Raw genomic sequence first — 18,939 nt, 5'->3', positions numbered from 1 at the left:
CCTGTGGAGCCAGTGACTCTTGATCTCAGGGCTGTAAGCTTGAACCCCATGTTGGGTGGAGAGAATACCTCGAAATAAAAAATCTTTAAAAAAATTCCAAATACAAATATGTTTTCTCAATTTACTTTTGACTTGGGATCCGTGGCTTGGGTTTATAACGGGGCCGTGTCTCCTTGTTCTTGTGTCCTCTGGGGGCATCTTCACTTCGTAAGACCATCAAGAGGGTCCGAAAACACAGAGTTGCCAGGCCAGTACTGGTGAATGTGGGCAGCCTGTCCCAGAACCGCGTGGCCTGCAAAAGGCCTGGGGCACCCTGCTGGGGACCGGGGGACTCTGGGGCGCCTGCCAGACTTGCTGCGTGCTCTGGGGACGCAGGATATAGTCCATGTCCGTGGACACAGGATAAAGTCCATGGATGGGCGCTTGGCCTCGCACACAGCACAGACCGCCAATCTTCAGGGGCAAAAGTTCGCTGAGAAGCCGTCAGCTTGTGCTTCAAAAGTTAGCAGTTATTTTAAGAACATAATTCGCAAAGGTGAAGAATTAAGATGTACAATGTCAGAGGCTCCATTTAGCAATTGCTTTGAGAGGCATGACTTTTTGGATCAAATGGCTGTCATTGTTCATTAGTTTTTTTCGCTTTTATTTCTGGATTTTCTGCATGTGTCGAAAAGGAAAGCCATATGTGTTAATACGTGGCCTCCACGCCCAAAAATAGAACTTCAAGATCAGTTGAATAACATCAGTTTTTGTGAGAGTCATTAGATCCTTTAAAGTAGAAAATAAGTCAAGTAAAATTGTGTCAAGGTCTTCATTCAATGCTTGGGGTCAGCAGGAAGCTTTCAGAGCTTTGTCTCACGGACAGTGACTTATCTGACGTGATTCTGGACGCTACCGTAAGTTTACTCTCAAAGTGGATGTTGAAGATTAAATGAGTTGTCTGTGGTGCTGATATAAACACGCTCTTGCCAAGCGCAGGCCATGGAGGAATAGTGCTTGTATGGACTGAAGAGACCACAGCCTGGAATGTTCTTACTGGAAATGTGAAGATGCGGGAGCCTGTGACCCACAGCCCAGGAAACAGAGTCTCTGAGCACAGACTTGCAGAGGGTGTGGGTTCGTGACCCCGGGGTGCTGGGATCGAGTCCCACATCGGGCTCCCTGCATGGAGCCTGCTTCTCCCTCCGCCTGTGTCTCTGCCTCTCTCTCTGTGCCTCATGAACAACTAAATAAAAATCTTTAAAAATAGATAAAGTCAATGTAATATTAAAGGCAAAACTGTCAACACCGTGTTTGGGGATGATGGTATTTTAAAGTGGAATATGCACCCACAGAAGCCAGGAGGCCCGAGGGTTTTCCGGGGCGGTTGCTGTTAAGTCAAGGTGTGCTGCGGGCAGTAGGGACGGCTGTGCATTGCACGCTGCAGGGGGGTCTCTAACACGGAACACGGACACGTGTGGCTGGAGGGCTAACGATCTTGTTGTTTTACGGGACTCTGTGGCCGGGACGCTTTTACAAGCCCATCATGTTGAAGCCCACCTGTCAGTCAAAAAAAAACGTATCTCAAGAAATTATGTAATCCAATGAGCTCCGCACCTTTCCTTGGTCCTTAAGGGTTCCTGGGAGCGGCATGTCAGTGAGAGCGCTCCCTGCCGCACGGGGCGAGGAACAGCAGCCTGTTCGCGGGCGGCTTCCTTCCCTTTCTGACACATTCCCCGGGTTGGGTCCCAGGGAAGCACCACACTGAAGAATGTGGACGTGTACGAATTTTCCTTTATTTATTTATTTTTGGCCAAATGCTAAATGAACAGTTTAAAAAATATGATCAAGTTTCAAACGGGAAGTTCCTAAGCAAATCTGTGATTTAACCAAGCACAAGGTGCAGACTGAGGGTCAGGGCTCGTCCGCTGATGCAGGCCACTGGGGGAGGCAGGCCGTGTGCCCGCACGCCCAGGGCACCAGCCATAGGGCCACCAAAGCCCATGCCCGGCCCGCCTGCTCCTGGGACAGCCGCGTGTGCGCAGCCACCTCCTGCCCGGTGGCAGGGCCCGGCCGTGCCGTCGGGGCATCCCCAAGGCGCAGTCTGCTCCTGTCCTCCCGTTTCTGGTTTCCTCGGGGACAGCACTGCAGGCCTCCGTGTCACGCCTGGGTGCGTGATGTTCGGGTGCACAAGAGACGCCACGGTGGTGAAATCAGCCTCCCAGTAAGGGATGATGGTAAAGAAAATGTAGGTCCCAGCAGAATGACGGACGCTCCATGTTCTATCTTCATGGAGAAACCGTCTACTTCTTTCAAATACGTCTCCTGGCGGCTCCTTCCCAGGCTTTTCTCAACTTTGCCGACTTCTGACTGCAGGTACCACGTCCTCCTGGTGGCAGGAGAGTTGGGGCAACACCTGCAGCTCTCTGTGGGGTTCTTGTACCTAAACTAGGCTCGCCATCACCTTTCTTTCTTTCTTTCTTCTTTCTTTCTTTCTCTTTCTCTTTCTTTCCTTCTTTCCTTCTTTCCTTCCTTCCTTCCTTCCTTCCTTCCTTCCTTCCTTTAAAAGTTTTTATTTAAATTCTGGTACAGGGGATCCCTAGGTGGCTCAGTGGTTTAGCGCCTGCCTTCGACCCAGGGTGTGACCCTGGAGTCCCGGGATCGAGTCCCACGTCGGGCTCCCTGCATGGAGCCTGCTTCTCCCTCTGCCTGGGTCTCTGTCTCTCTGTCTGTCTGTCTGTCTCTCTCTCTGTCTATCATGAATAAATAAATAAAATCTTTAAAAAAAATTCCACGTGAGTGGGATCATATGGTGTTTGTCCTTCTCTGACGGACTTGTCTCGCTGAGCGTAATGCCCTCTAAGTCCATCCACGCTGTGGCGAATGGCAGGATTTCCTTCTGAGGGCTGAGCGATCGTCCACTGTGTACATATCCTGTCTTCTTCACCCGTTCATCCGTCCACGGACATCTGGGCTCTTTCCCTACTTTGGCTATTGTGGACCTGGCTGCTGTGAACCCCAGGAAGCAGGTGCCTCTTTGGATCTATATTTTTGTATTCTTTTTTTTTTTTTAAAGAATTTATTTACGAGAGACACAGAGAGAGGCAGAGACCCAGGCAGAGGGAGAAGCAGGCTCCACGCAGGGAGCCCGACGTGGGACTCGATCCCGGGTCTCCAGGATCATGTCCTGGGCTGAAGGTGGCGATAAACTCCCGAGCCACCCAGGCGTCCCTATTTTTGTATTCTTTAGGTAAACACCTTGCAGGGCACTTTCTGGGTCGTAGGGCAGCTCTGTGTTTAATTTTTCTGACGAACCTCCACACTGTTTCCCAGCGTGGCTGCACCAGTTCACACTCCCACCAGCAATGCACAAGGGCTCCCCTTTCTGCACACCCTCACCAACACCTGGTGTTTCTTGTGTTGTTAATTTTAGCCATTGAGACAGGTGTGAGGTAGTAACTCAGCGTGGGTTTTTAAATTTTTATTTATTCATTTATTTATTTTTGCGAGGGGGGGGAGAAGGAGAGAACAAACATGTACGAGCTGGAGGCAGGGCCAGAGGGAGAGACAGGCTCCCCGCCAGCAGGGACCTGACATGGGGCTCCTTCTGAGGACCCCGAGATCATTACCTGAGCCGAAGGCAGATGTGTAACCCACTGAGCACCCCAGGCGCCCTCATTGTAGTTTTGGTTTGTGTTTCCCTAATGATGAGTGATGTTGAGCATCTTTTCTTTTTTAATTTTTTTTTAATTTATTTATGATAGTCACAGAGAGAGAGAGAGAGAGAGAGAGAGAGAGGCAGAGACACAGGCAGAGGGAGAAGCAGGCTCCATGCACCGGGAGCCCGATGTGGGATTCGATCCCGGGTCTCCAGGATCGCGCCCTGGGCCAAAGGCAGGCGCCAAACCGCTGCGCCACCCAGGGATCCCTCTTTTCTTTTTTAAAAGATTTTATTTATTCATGAGAGACGCACAGAGAGAGGCAGAGACACAGGCAGAGGGGTAGGCTCCCTGCGGGGAGCCTGGCGCGGGTCTCGATCCCGGGACCCTGGGGTCATGATCTGAGCCGAAGGCAACGCTCAGCCGCCGAGGCCCCCAGGCGCCCCTTGAGCATCTTTCCTGGCGGCCGCCTGGATCTCTTCTTTGGGGAAATGCCTCTTCATCCTGCCCATCTTTACATTGGATTATTTAGTTTTGTTGTTCTTGAGCTTTATGAAGTTCTTTTCATATTTTGGATATTTAACCCTTTATTGGATCTGTCACTTGACTCCATGCGGGGACTTCCACGGCACTTCCGCCCTCCTTCCTGCAGGATGATCCTAGCATGTGACCGGGTCTTGCGTGAAAAGCAGTGCGTGAGCGGACCTGAGAGGGAGCTGTGAGCGTCAGGAAGAGTCCCTGTGGCAGGGGCAGGGGCGTCCCGCGTCTCCTCCGCAGTCCCCTCAGTGGCACGTGTGCTTGCTGGGCCCCAGACAGGGCCCGGTCAGAGGCCTCTGCCTCCCCGGGGTCACCACTGCCTCTCTGTGTGCACCCCAGCTCTCGTATTTCAGACTGGTCCACCGGCTTGAGCGTCAAGGGGTCCCAACCCGCAGGTTCACTGCTTCCCGGGGGAGAAGCAACCCTTGGCCTGTTGATGGACTAATTCCCCCACCAGTCACTCAACAAACATGTGCCGAGCGCTGTCCTGCTCCCAGCACCCCCGGAGGAGCCCTCGGACGGCCTTGCAGCCTGAGGACCGTGGCTGACCTGCCCCTCTGGCCCCTGGCAGGTCTCCCTCCAAAGATAAAGGATCGTGCTCTGCACTCGGTCTGTTGGAAAGAATATTGGGGTCATTGCCACTGTCCTCTCCTTACAGTTCATACAAATTGACTCCTTTAAAAAAATTGATATATATATATATATAATAACAAAGAAAGTGTGGGATCGCTGGGTGGCGCAGTGGTTTGGTGCCTGCCTTTGGCCCAGGGTGCGATCCTGGAGACCCAGGATCGAATCCCACATCAGGCTCCCGGTGCCTGGAGCCTGCTTCTCCCTCTGCCTATGTCTCTGCCTCTCTGTGTGTGTGACTACCATAAATAAATAAAAATTTTTAAAAAATAACAAAGAAAGTGTAACAACCAGAGTTAAATCATGTTCAGGAGAGACACCGCCACGTTAGACCTGAATTGGAAATATTGGTCTAAATCTGTGCTTTCAACAAAAGCAACCCTGTCCTACTCCGCCAGCTGGAATGGTCTTGCGGCAATGCCACGGGAAGTGGTCCCCGGCGCCTCTCTCCGACGCACGGCGGAGGGAGACGTGTGCCTGGGATATATCTTTGTATCATAAAGCAAGAAGAAATGAGAGATTAAAGATTTAAAAATAATGAAGGATTAAGAGACACAAGAGCCAACCTACATGGGTTGTGAAGCCAACGTTGCGGCGATTTGGCCACCAGACGGAGAGTGATGACAGTGATGGAAAAAGCCTAAATATATAAAAAGCCATCAGGCCCCTGGGGGAGGGAAGGGGTTTTCAGTGGGAGCAGAGTTTCTGTTTTGCATGAGGAGGAAGTTGTAGGAGTCTGACGTGAGGCATGACTTCAGTTAGCTCGACTGTCTCGTACCCTTAAACGTAGATTATGTGGCAAATTTTATGGGATGTGTATTTCTTTTTAAAGATTTTATGTATTCATTCATGAGAGACACACACAGAGAGAGGCAGAGACCCAGGCAGAGGGAGAAGCAGGCGCCCTGCGGGGAGCCCGACACGGGACTCCATCCTGGGTCTCCAGGATCATGCTCTGGGCTGAAGGCAGGTGCTAAACTGCTGAGCCACCTGGGCTGCCCCAATGGGATGTGTATTTTAAAAAGATTGTATTTATTTATTTGAGAGAGAGAGAGGGAGAGAGTGCGCATGAGCGGGGAGGAGAGGCAGAGGGAGAAGCAGACACCCCGCCGAGCAGGGAGCCTGATGCAGAACTCGATTCCAGGACCCTGCGATCACGGCCTGAGCTGCAGGCAGACACGTGACCAACTGAGCCCCCCAGGTGTCCCTATAGGGTGTGTTTTTAACATAATTTTATAAAAAGAAGGCTTGGAGTTCAGAGAAGGAAGAGTGTCTGGGCGGGAAGAGCGGCAGAGCCTGGTGAGCTCGGCTGGGGCAAACCCCAGAGGCGTCGTGGTGGTTCTCCGTGTAGGCGGCGAGATGCTGGGCACGGTGGCATTTTTCGCACGAGGATGGTAACGGGGCCGTGACATTGGCGAGAGGTCCCCGGTGGCTGTCGTGCTGAGTCCTGCGTGCGTGTGGGCAGCGCAGAGAAACCACCACGGGAGCGCCGCCGCCACCGTGCTCAGGAACTCGGGATGCTCCCTGTGAAAGGTGCGTGTGACCAGAGGAAGGCAGGTGGACACGCGGGGGGGCAGGAAGCGGGAAGCACGGGTTAGTGATCCACGGCGGCCCGGAGCCCTACCAGGGTCTCGGGCGGAGCGGACGGCGGGTCGGCAGCGCCCACGGCCCAGCGGGACTCCCCGCAGACACACTGACCCAGGCCGGTGGGGCCGAGCCCGCAGCACCCCGGGCCCCAGCGCCCCTCGACGGCGGCCACAGGACTTGGCCATGATCACTATGGAGACCAGACCCCAGAGCAGAGACCAGCGCTAGAGACAGGGAGGGACGGGTCACATAAATGTCACACAAGGACCTGGTTGGGGCAGATGATGCGCCTTGTGGTGACACAGGACAGACGGGTGGGGCGGTGATCGAGGGGAAGGCCCCGATGGGCTGGGGTGTCTCGGGAGTGTGGGCGCCCACCAGGTGAACCTGTTGGTTCAGTGCAGTCCCAGGGAGACCACCTATGGTTAGTTTTTATGGAAAACAAACTGGATCTGAACTTCCCACAGAAATTCAAAGGGTTGCTAAGGACCAAGACGCTTCCAAGAAAGCAAAGTGGGGGGTTTGGAGTAACAGGCCCCCAGCACTGAACACGGAGTGAACCGGGGCAGGGGTGTGGACACACGGATGCCCAGGATAACTATACTCAACTGGGCACGGGGGGGCTCAGCGGTGGAGCGTCTGCTTTGGGCTCAGGTCATGACCCCGGGGTCCCGGGATCGAGTCCTGCGTCGGGCTGCCTGCATGGAGCCTGCTTCTCCCTCTGCCTGTGTCTCTGCCTCTCTCCGTGTCTCTCAGGAATAAATAAATAAAATGATGGCCCCTGGATCAATGACGAAAGGGAAATTATTGTTCATATATCTCCCTGGGTTGGTCCCCTGCTCGGGGAAGCCACGAGAGCGACGTTGCCCAGCTAATAAGTGTGGTTGCTGCACAGAATAAAGCCGGGGAGCAAGTTTGCACTGTCAGGACCACTTCTCTCCAGCTGGTCTGGTTCCAGGTGACTTACCTTCCTTTCTCTTTCCCATGTATTTCAGGATTCACCACCTAAGTCAGACTTTTTACTTTTTAAAGATTTTATTTAAAAAAATTTACATGTGCTGCTTTCTGGAAAAGAAGGATAATTTTATCATTCACATTTTTTTTTCCTAACTGATAAAGTTACATGTGTTTTTTCTTTTTATGCCAATCGCCAAATTCTGGTGTCTCTGCAGGATAGTAGCTGGCATGAAAATTGCTTCTCAGATTTCAGTTTAAAAATGCATTAGGAGACATTCTACATAAATTCTGTAAAGAGAAACTGCATCTCCTTCAAATAAACATCCCCCTTTCTGTGCTGTGATTCGGAATAATAGAGTCTCATGCAAATGAAAAGAAAATTGCCCCAGACGTCTGGCCCATAAAATACAAGTGATGATAAGCATCACGATAAACAGCAGAATCGACGCAGCTGGGGTTTTACTATAATACGGCCCTGGACAAACGTTCTGTCCCGAGTCCTTGAAGACGCAGGAAAGACAGGTGATAATATGAAGATCGGGTGGTGACCCCTCAGGCTCATTAGTTCCATCTCCGCTGCCGCAAGAGCGGCTGGGGTTGGGACCCAGGGCTGCAGAGATCACATCCTCAGGGCTCGAGACACCTGGCTTTCACAGCCCCCCCACCCCGAGATCCGCCCACAGACTGGCCACAGGCCCGGCAGGTGGGACCTGGGGTTCCCCAAAGTCTGACGCGACCTGAGTGACTCACAGGGGTGAAGGTGGGGCGGCTGGGGCATCCTTGCAGACGGAGGGCTCATGGGCCAGGTTCTCGTGTCTGGGGGACACCAGAGGCTCCAGGACTGCGTGGGCAGTGGGGCAGGTGCTCACCCCGACCTCAGGCACTTCCCGGGGCAGACGTGCAACCCGGAGGCAGGCGGGGGCACCTGCAGGGCCCAGCAGCCCCTCCTCATCTCTCCAGGGCCTCGGGCCCCAGGCTGGGGCTGCCCCGCCCACCTCTGCTTTGGACTCAAGATGCCCCGCGGGCTCCCTGCCACCGCCCAGGCCCCAGCTTAGATGTGCTTCCTCCCACCTGGCCACTGGGAGATGCTGGCTACTTGGCCTCCGGTCCGTTGCTGGCCCGTGGACGCCGGGCCGTGCCCCTTGCCCCCACGCAGCCAACCCAGGCCAGATGTGCTAGTTCCTTCCCAGCTCAGAGCTGTCCCTGTCCCCACCTGCCCAGGGCCGCCCACCAGCCTGCCCGCCCCACCCCGTCCTGGGCCCTGGGGCACCTCGGGGAGCTCCTTTTGGCTTCCACAGCCTGCTCCCCCGCCCGGTCACCCCGGCTTGGCTCCCTCTGACCCCCCCCACCCAGCGCAGGGCCTGCGGGAACCGTCCACTTGTCCGGGAACACGTGCGTTTACTGCGTGCGGGGTGCACGGTGCGGGGGGTCCGGGGGCACGAGGCTCCCTGGGCAGCGGGGCTAATGAGCGTGTGGCCTGCGACCTGCTGCTCTCCCGCCGCGACAGGACCTCTGGGGCGTCAGAGGACGTCCCCAGTGCACAGACAGCCAGCCTCGGCCCTGAGCGGGGGTGCTGGTGTGCGGCCCTCGCCCCTCCACCCCCGCGGGCAGCGCCTGCAGACCCCGAAGGGCTGGGGGCGAGTGGCACCTGCTCCGAGAGCCACACGCTCCTGTCACCACTTCCCACTGCGCCGCAGCCGGAAGTCAGCAGCGAGTGCCAAGGCCCCCGCGTCTCTGCACCAATAAAACTTGGTTCAGGTTCACGGGATCCGCATCCCATGCGGTGTTCACGCTCCAGGAAGCAGTCTTCTCTGTGGATTTTCTTCAACCTTCTAAAGCTCTTCATCCCCGGGCTGCGGGGCAAGGCGGTGGTGGGCTCGGCCGAGCCTGTCCTGCGCTGACCCCCGCCCCAGCCCACCTGGTGGGAGGTCAGAGGGGGGCCCCGGCCCCATCCCAAGGGCCTGCTCTCACCCCACTGGGCTGTGCCTGCCGCAGCCGTGCAGCCTGCGGAGCAAAGCAGGGGACCTGGGGGGCTCAGTGACACCGGGGCCACCTAGTCTCCTGCGGGGCTTGGTGTGACCCAGCTCCTGACCTGTCTTCAGAGCCCTGGCTATCCCCCCAGTCAGCAGTCCTCGATGACACAGGCTTCCACGTTCTCATCAGGATCTTAGAAAGCGGTGACGCAGGACAGAAGGGTGACGCTCCCCAGCCAGCTGGTAGGGTCCTCCGGGCAGGACCCCTGCCCCATCGGGTGCTTCTGGGCACGCTCCCCAGGAGACCCCAAGCCCCTGGGCGGCAGGCAGGGCCCCTCCTCCCGCAGCGATGCCCACAGCTGCGGCAGCCAGTGACTGGGCCTCGGGAGCAGATGACCCCTGTCCCCTGTCCCCGGCACGAGAAGGCACCACCAGCCATCTTATTCCAGTGCTTGCTCTGTTACGCGTTCAACAGACCTTTATTGGGTGCCTCCCATTGCCCACCCTAGGGGCACATATTGGTGAAGCACACAAACATCTCTGCCCTCACAGCGTTTGTGTTCTAGAATCTTCCTCCACACTGTGGCAGGAAAACCTGGCTTCTCGAAGCACCGAGGGCCTACGCTGCTGCTCATTAAATCCTTCGCCCACCCACCCAGCTGCAGCGGGGCTCTAGAGTCACCCTCCCCACCCGGGACACAGTTCGGGTCTCCTTGCAGGGTCCCTGAGGGTGTCCCGAGGCCCGTCACTCCACGGCCCTCCCCCATCCCCCATGCTGGCCCGTGTCCTTGCTCCCTGCCTGTGTCCTTCCCCATCAAATCCCAGTGTGATGAACCAGGCCAAGCACAGCCAACCGCCAAGCACCCCCCACCCCCACCCCCACCCAGGCAGGCCCTGTCTAGGCTCCCAGCTCCATCCGGGTCCTCACTGTGCCAGTGGACACCTGGGCAGACCCCAGGGTGTGTGGTCGACGGTGGCCACCCGGCAAGACACACTGAGTTATTTGCTTTCTGTGGCCAGGCCTCTACTGGCAAGTGAGACACAGCTCAGACTCACGCCTGCAGAGCTCAGACAGTTTGATCAGCTTTTTCTTGGTGGATGATAAATACTGAACTAATTTAAATCAAATCAAACTGTGTGAATGTGTGTGGAGCTTCATTAGTGTCCAGGTGACTTGCCAGGCCTGTTGGGAACTGCAAAGATAAATGAGACGTGGTTACCGGTCTCAGGGGAGTGGCAGCCACGCTGCCAGCTTGTTACTCGGTGACTAGTGAGCGTCAGTCCTATGCCAAGGGCAACGGCGACAGGTGGTACCTGGAGCCAGGGTGACGGGAGCCTGTCCACATGCAGGAGGGACGGCGTGGGGAGATGAGGCGTGCTGTTTCTGCACCAACGGGCCCTGTGCAGTTCTCATTCTGGGCTCCCAGAATGTCTTGGGGCTGGGGCTGGACGAGCCACGGGGCAGGATGCACTTCTGGAAAATGCACCTATCCTTCTGATTATAAGAATAGAAAATAAAGCAAAAAAAAAATCTAAGGAACATTCAAGTTGCCAATAATACTTCCACCCAGAGATAACCATAGTTACCAGTTTTGTGTTTTTCCTGCTTTTCAAAAATTTTATGTAGCATGTAGAATTTTCACATATTAAAGCCTGCTCTAAAGGATAACGTCACTGACTGCACAGCATGCATGGCCGGTGTGCCACAGTGCCTTTGCACACCCATCTGTTGATGGGCATTTACATCGTTGAATTCTATTCCGACAATTCACACTTGTGAGAACTTCCTCCTACAGAAACATTTCCTCTCACTTTCACTTTCTCCTCGAATAAACTCCAGAAGTGGGATTACCTGTCAAAGCTGAGGGCAAAACTCTTTTCCATTTGGCGCTTGCTTCCCATGTAGGAAATACCAGGTGTCTCCTCCAAACAGGCGTGGAGGTCTCTTCTGGTTTGAATCACCAGCGTTGAACATCGGCACCTGCGTGTGTGAAAGCATGTGTATGTGAGTGTGAGCTCCTGAGTGCGAGTTTGTGTTCATGAATGTGTGTGCACATGCACGTGTGAGAGCTTGTGCATGTGTGCATGTGTGTGTGCATGTGTGAACATGTGCACAAGTGCATACATATGAGCATGTGCACGAGTGTGCATGCACATGTGTGCATTTGGGTGAGTGAGCATATGCATGTAAGCACGTGTGTGCAAGCATGTGAGTGCATGCAAGCATGTGCACGTGGATGTGGGTGAGTGTGTACACATGTGTGAGAGCATTGTGTGTGTGTGCACAGTTATGTGCACACATGTGAGCATATGCATGAGTGGTGAGTGGGTGCATGTGAACATGTGCATGCGAGTGTGTGCTGGAGTGTATGAGTGAGCCAAAATGAGTCGCAGAACAGGATGCACATGACCCCGCTCTGCAGAGACCGCTGGGGACTGAGCTGTTCTGTGGTCCTGTCCCAATGCCAAAAATCCGCCTCCCCTCTGTCCGCGAGGTCATCACGTGTAGACAGTGACATGACTCCAGTGACGCTGACGTACTGGGGCTTGGGTCACTCACATTGCACACCCTACACCCGGGCTGCTCCTGAAGTTCGGGAGAACAGTGCAGATCCGATCCTGGCTGCTAACCTGCCCGCTGCCTCCAGTGCCTGCCTCCCCCCGCGTCTCTGGACTTAACGCCGCTCTGGCGTCACCTGTACAGGATCTTGGTCAGTCACGTCACAGTCGTTTCTGTAACTGAGTTGCAGGCCGCCTTATTTCTAATAGGTCATGACATTTAAAAACCAGTAAGCGAGTACCTGTAGGTCAACATGGCAAAGCAAATTTGTGCTTTAAAATCCTCTCTGAAAAAAAAAAAAAAAAAAAAAAAAAAAAAAAAAATCCTCTCTGTTCTCGCGACAGAAGAACTACGACGTGCAAGAGGGAGAGTGAGACGGAACAAGCCTCCACACGACAGGCGTGTATCTCTGTGGACAAGAAGAGAGCCCGCTGGGGGGCATTTCTAGTGACTGCGGGCCCGGGGGTCGCTGGGCGCCAGGGGGCCGGCCGTGCGGGCTGGGCCTCGGCCTCCCCCTGCGCGGGCTCCGGGCAAGAGGGGCTGCACCGCGCTCCCGGGGCCTGGGGCGGGGGCTCAGCACCGCCGGCCCGCGGGGGAGCCACGGCGTCACCAGGTTGCGTGGGCCGAGGGACCGGCTGACGGCCAGGACCCCGAGATCCCCACGTGGGCTGGCGGAGGCGGCTGAGGGCAGGCGTTCACAGGAGGAGAGAGAGAAAAATACCCGCCCTCAGCAACTGTGCCCGGAAACCCAAGCTCCGGGCCGTGTGAAGGGACCAACCCGCACCAATGCGGCAGCGGGTGCTGTAAAACACAGGCCTCGGGGTGCGGCGGCCAGGTGGGCTCTCTTTCCTCACACTCCATCGGTTGTGCAAAATCGGGCCGTGTTGCAATTTGCGGTGTGCATTCTGTTCTTTCCAGGGGTGACATGTTAGTACATGCGAGGGGCTGAACCGTGTCCCCCCAGGACCCACCTGGGGAAGCCCGAACCCCCGGACCTCAGGTATGACGGTTTGCAGATGGGGTCAGTGATGGAGGTACAATGAGGCCACTGGGGTGGGCTCTAATCCCATAGGACTGGCGTCCTCGTGGGAAGGGGACATCAGGACACAGACCAGCAGAGAGGACAGCCACGTGGAGACACAGGGAGGAGACGGGCCCATGAGAGGCCCGAGAGACCAGCTGGAGCCAGCGGGACATGTGGGGACCCAGCCAAGGCCTTGGGTTTTTGCTTTCTCTCTTTGGCTTTTTCTTCTGTTGCTGCGGCACATTTTCAAGTAACTTCCAAGAAAGGTGCAAACCCAGATGCTTCTGGAAGCTTCTGTGCATCTGGCGGTCCCACGGCGGGCCCTCAGTGTGGCTCCTGCCCGGGTGCAGAGCTCCGCCTGGGCCTCCCTGGGAGTCTAGAATTTCCAGGGACCCTTCGGCTGTCTGCTCGGGTCTAGTCCCTCTGCCGGGGACCTGCGTGTTTTTGTGGAAGCTCCTAGAATCCTGCCTTTATCCTTGGCATCTCCCAGGCAGTTACACAAGAGGTGGACTCTTTGGGTCTGTTCCCATCAGTGCCGTCACCTCCTGGTGGCCTCCGGGACTTCAGCTTCTCCGTGTTACCCCAGGGACTGACCAGAACCCCCCTGTCCAGCTGAGGCCATCCTGCCCCGACGCTCTGTCTGGTTTTAGCCTCTCCTCTCGTACTTTCTCGGCCAGCTCTCAGACCCGTTTTTCCTGAACACTTGGTTTCTTTTCCAAAAGGTCGCTCTCGTTCTCCGAGTGTCCCTTTGTGTGGTATCTGGTTTTTATGTCGGCTCCTCTTCCCAAATAGCTCTGAAAGCACAAACTCAAGATTCTTTTGGAAGAGCTCTTCTGTCACCGAGCAGTGGAGGGGGGTCCCTCCTGGCCTCACCCTCTGCTGTGGGCTCTCCCCCGGGTCCCTCCTGAGCCCTGAATGGCCTCTTTCAGGCCATGAGAGCACAGGCCCAGCTTCCAGAAGCCCTGGAGTTCCCCACAAGCTCCATTCTTTGGCGGAGGGGGGGGGCTTCTGGTTCTGCCTTTTGGTGAGGGGGTCGGGTAGACCCAACCTGTCAGGGCACCAGAGTAACAGGTGACAGGGTGACAGCATGGGGAGACACTGAGGGACCTGACGGCGTTGGTTGCTGGTGCCGCTGCTGAGTGTTTGTGCCACCCCATGCCTGGCTTCAGTATTTGCACTGACCTTGACCTCTGCGTGCCCACCTTGACCTCCACGTGCCCACCTTGACCTCTGCGTGCCCACCTTGACTTCCGCGTGCCCACCTTGACCTCCGTGGCCTGGGCAGACCTCCAGCTGCTCCTGCTGAGAATCGCCTCACTCTGTCCCTGTGCACACGCACCCGTCAGCTTGCCTCAGGTCACCCACTCGCCTGGGCGCACCTTTCCCTCCCTCTTTCCTGGGTGTGTTCTCTTTGCTGTGCATCCAGGGGACGAGGTGGCACCGTCCCCAGAGGAATGAAGGCATAGGCATGTCGGCCTTTGCTGCCTCGACTACGGATGACAAAACAGCATCTCCTCGGGTCTCCAGTTTACATGTCTCGGCTCACTTTGCTTCCCATCTGTGCCGGTCACCTTGGGATAGGACGCTTTGCACCCTGGCTTCATGATTTTCTTGACTCGTATGAGCTCTTTACATGTAAAAAGCCGTTCACTCCTCTCGCCTTATTTGCTGCCAATGCTGTTCATGGTGGGACTTAGGAATATGAAGGAGAGTAAACCCGTGGTGACAACTGCGTCCTGACCAGTCCCTGCCTTATTTGTGCCTCAGCCAGGACCCCTAAGCCGTTCACAGATCCCCTTGAACTTAACCCGAACATCTCCCGCAAACCATTTTGGAAGCCCCACCTGGCCTCCTCCCACCTCCGCAGAGTAGGACAGAAGCCAGGTCAGTCCTGGGGGCGTCCAGATTCCCGGGGGACAATGGCCTGTGCTCCCTGGAATTACCGTGACTTGAAACTTGATGTTTTTGTATCTGTAAGAATCAGGTGGAGCCAACCTGCTTCTCGGGAAAGCCACTTGACGGCCTTCCGTGTGACTGCATGTGGCCGGCTACTTGAACAGCTACGTGTCTGCCCAGCGGAGCTTTGAAAGCTGCTCCGACTCCTTCAGTTGTTCTCTACAAGCAAACAGATCTATGCCCAGAAAGCCCAACCGCCTAAAGTACTCCTGATGTCACCAGAGCACGATGGCCAGCTTTCTGCCCTAAGAGCCCACCTGCGAGCGTTGTTATCCTGTGTGTCAAGTGGGTTTGCACCACCTCCCTCCCAGTTACCGGGCGGATCCAACGAGGTGGCCCCGGCATCTGGCAGCTCAGGCCCCGTCACCGGGCACTGGGGGCCAGCAGCTGGAACAGCATCCGTCCTCTCCTCGTGCTGGACATCCGAGATCCAGGTGGGGCGGGGGGGGGTCCCTCCCGAGGCCTCCCCTGGGCGATCAGACGGTCATGTCCTCCTCGGGTCCTCCCGGGGTCGTCCCTCAGTGCAGGTCTGCATCCTGACATCCTCTTCTGATGAGGACGCAGTCACACTGGAGCACTAGTGACCTCGTTTACCTCATCACCTCCTTAAAGACCCCTCTCCACGTACAGACCCGTTCTGAGGTCCTGGGAGGTAGAGAGGAGACACGATCCAGCCCCCCACGCCTGTGTAGGTGCCTCCTGGGATTTAGTGTGCAATGTGTGCCTTCTACCTGTCTGCAGGTATCTGGAAAGAGTTCCTAAAGGGGTGATGTAAGGGATACAGGGTATCCGGGTCCCCATCCCCAGAGCTGGTGACCATCAGAGCAAGGGCTGCGGTTGGGGTGCTCGTGGCCCAGGAGCCAGGCCTGTAGCACCTGGCAACATGGTCCCCCTTCCCCCGGAGCGCTTGGCATCAATATTTGCTGCTGCTGAATCATCACGGGGCTGTGGTGCCCCTTGGAGCAGATTTCCCCAATCTTCCCTAAAACAGTAGCAGGCTGGTGACTCATGAAGTTTTGTAACTGAGGGCCTGTCAGGTTTTGTAACTGAGGGCCAAGCTGGGGTGGGAGGGGAAGCTGCTGGCCCACACGCTTAGAGGGAGCAGGGCCTCGGCTTACCCCGCCTGTGGCTCTGGCTCCCGGAGCCTCGCACGCCTGCTCTGCCTTCGTCGTGGCGGCCCCGTGCTGCACTGGCCTCAGCGAGCGTCGGAACACACCAGGGCCCAGGGAGGATTCTGGCCCCGACCCCTCGCTGTCTTGCTGTGTGACCTCAGGGGGGTTCCCTGCCAGCAGGAGCCTTGGGGTCCCCGCCAGGGAAACAGGGAAGCTGGCCTCTGAGGGCTTGTGAGTTTGCTGCCCAGGAGGGAGGTGTTGGCACCAGCTCTGCCCTTCCCCGGTGGGCAGAAGCGGGGTCTGGGGTGATGCTGGGTCTCGAGACTGGGAGTTTACTTGGGTCCCCTTCCTATTGGGAGCTCGGCAGTTGTCTCAGGGGACAAAGCTTTGAAATCCTTGAGGAAACTCCTTCTGAGTGAATGAGTTGCCTTCCTTTCCAATTTGGTTCAGCGGTAAGGGAATGTTGTCTGTGTGAGGAGAACTTGGCCTCAGAAGGGTCTGTCTCCGGAGCCTGCAAATGAGGAATCCTTGTTTCTCCTGTAAAAGCATGTGGTGCCTCGCAGGGGGCGGCCAGGAGGGCTTGTGAGCTCAGGATGGCGAGCCATGTGATTGTCCTACCTCTGGTCTCTGGGGCCCCTCCACACTGTGTCCCAGGGTGGCACTCCCAGCAAGCACGGGGCCGCCCCTGTCTCTGCATTTCCGCCAGCACCAACCTGGTGACCTTCTAGAGGCCGGTCATCCTGACACGTGTGAAGGGACATCTGTGCGTTTGATTTGCGTTTCCCTGGTGGTGAGTGATGTTGAGCGTCTTTTCACAGGCCCATGGGCCATCTGGATCGGCTGTCTTCTTTCTAGGTACTTTGCCCATTTGTAAATGCTTTTTGTTTGTTTGCTATTAATTATATAATTTCCTTATATATTCCGGATATTATCCACTTATTAAATGTATGCTTTGCAAATATTTTCTCCCCTTCCACCGGCTGCCTTTTAGTTCTGTTGCCTGCACTGTGCAGAAGCTTTCTCGTGTGACATAGTCCCACTTGTTTATTTTTGCTTTCGTTGCCTTTGCTTTTGGTGTCAGATCCAAGAAAGCACTGCCAAGACAGATGTCAAGGAGTTTTTCCCGATACGTTCTTCTATGAGTTTTATGGTTTCAGGTTTCACGTTCAAGTCTTTAATCCATTTTGAATAGATTTTTATGTGTGATACACCCCACGTTTGCTGTAGGTTTGTCCACAATCGCCAAGATATGGAAACAGCCTGAGCGTCCGTTGATGGGCGAATGGATAAGGAAACTGGTCCGTGTACTACTAAGTATGATAGAAAACACATATATGATGGGATGTATTCACCCATATAAAGAAGGAAATCCTACGGTTTGCAACAACGTGGATGAACCCAGGGGTATTATCCTCAGCGTAGGAAGCCAGAGAAGGGTAAACCCTGCCTCGTGTCACTTACACGTAGAATCTAGATAAAAAGGTTGAACTCACAGAGGCAGTATAACCGTGGTTGCCTCGGGCTGGGGGTGGTGGAAGGGGGGTGTCGGCCAAAGGAAACCAACTTCCAGTCACAAAGTCAGCATGTGGGGGAGACCGTGCAGCACGGTGACCACGGCCAGCAGCATGTGCTACACCCTGGAAATGGGTAGAGGAAGTGGATCGGGGATGTTCTCACCAAGAGAAAAAAAGAAGGTGACGCTGTGAAGTGATGTGTTAATTAACCTGCTTGTTGTGATTATTTCAGCGTGTAAGTCTATCAAATCATCACAGCGTACACTTTAAATAGATTACAATTTTGTCAATTATACCTCAATAAAGCTGGAAAAAAATAGCAATGTCAACAGACACTCAAACTTCATCACTTTCTAATTATGTTATCACTTCTTACTATTTTCTTGAGGGTATTTCTGCAGCAATTGCATCCATAGGGCGAACATGCTCTACAAAGGTGCTATGTACATTCTTTTATCCCTGTTATTTTTTCTGAGAGGTGATTGTGAAGCTTTTACAAGTGCACAGCTGATTTCTACTCTTAAAACACCTTAGGTCATTGAAAAAAAAGAAAAAAAAACACCTTAGGTCGCTTTCTTGCTTGGGAATTGTCATCGGCCTTTCTCTGCTACGAGGGGAGCAGTCAATCTTGGTGGATCATCCGGGAACCCCTGTACAATGGCCCCAGCTTCTTGGCCTCTGCTACCATCCGTAAATGTTTTCTTCTCCGCATATATGTTCATTCCAGTCCCATGAAAGTCTAATGGATGATAACTTCTAGCCCTGCCCCCACTCAAGGGCTAATTGCTGTAGTGTAGCTGCTACTGTCTTAAGTTGAGGATTAAGGAGACGTGTACAGGTGCCCAGTGGTGAGGGTTAATTTTATGTAGCTTGGCTAGGCTATGATGCCGTTTTTGGTAAAAAAATATATATATATATTGCTGTGAAGATATTTTTTAGATGTGGTTAACACGTACATCATGCACTCTGCCCCTGAGTAGAGCAACAAGCCGTCCTCAATGTGGGAGGGCCTGGTCCAGTGAGGTGAAGGCCCTCAGAGCACAGACCTAGGTCTCCTGCAGCAGAAGAAGCCCTGCCTGAGGTTCCAGCTCACTGACCCACTGTGCAGACCTGGGTGGCGCCACACTCACAGGAGCCAATTCCTGAAAATCTCTCTCTGGCTGCCGACATCCTGTTAGTTCTGCTTCTCTGGAGAACCGTGATGAATACATCAAGGAAAGCTCACTGAGCTGCAAAGGGAAACGATGGAGGAAGAAAGAGGCAGAACCACTGGACAGTGTGATACGTGTGTGCCTGGACCACCAAACGCAGAATTCCGTATCTGGAGAAGTAATCCTCCAAAATGGAAGGACAAGTAGGTAATTTCTAAGACAAAGTGGAGGGAACCCATTGCCACCAGCCACAGCAGGAGAATGTTAGAAGGGATCCTCCAGGTAGCAGATCATCAGATC

This window comes from Canis aureus, chromosome 15, assembly GCF_053574225.1.
Source record: "Canis aureus isolate CA01 chromosome 15, VMU_Caureus_v.1.0, whole genome shotgun sequence".
NCBI lineage: Eukaryota > Metazoa > Chordata > Mammalia > Carnivora > Canidae > Canis > Canis aureus.
This window is presented reverse-complemented; position numbering follows the sequence as displayed.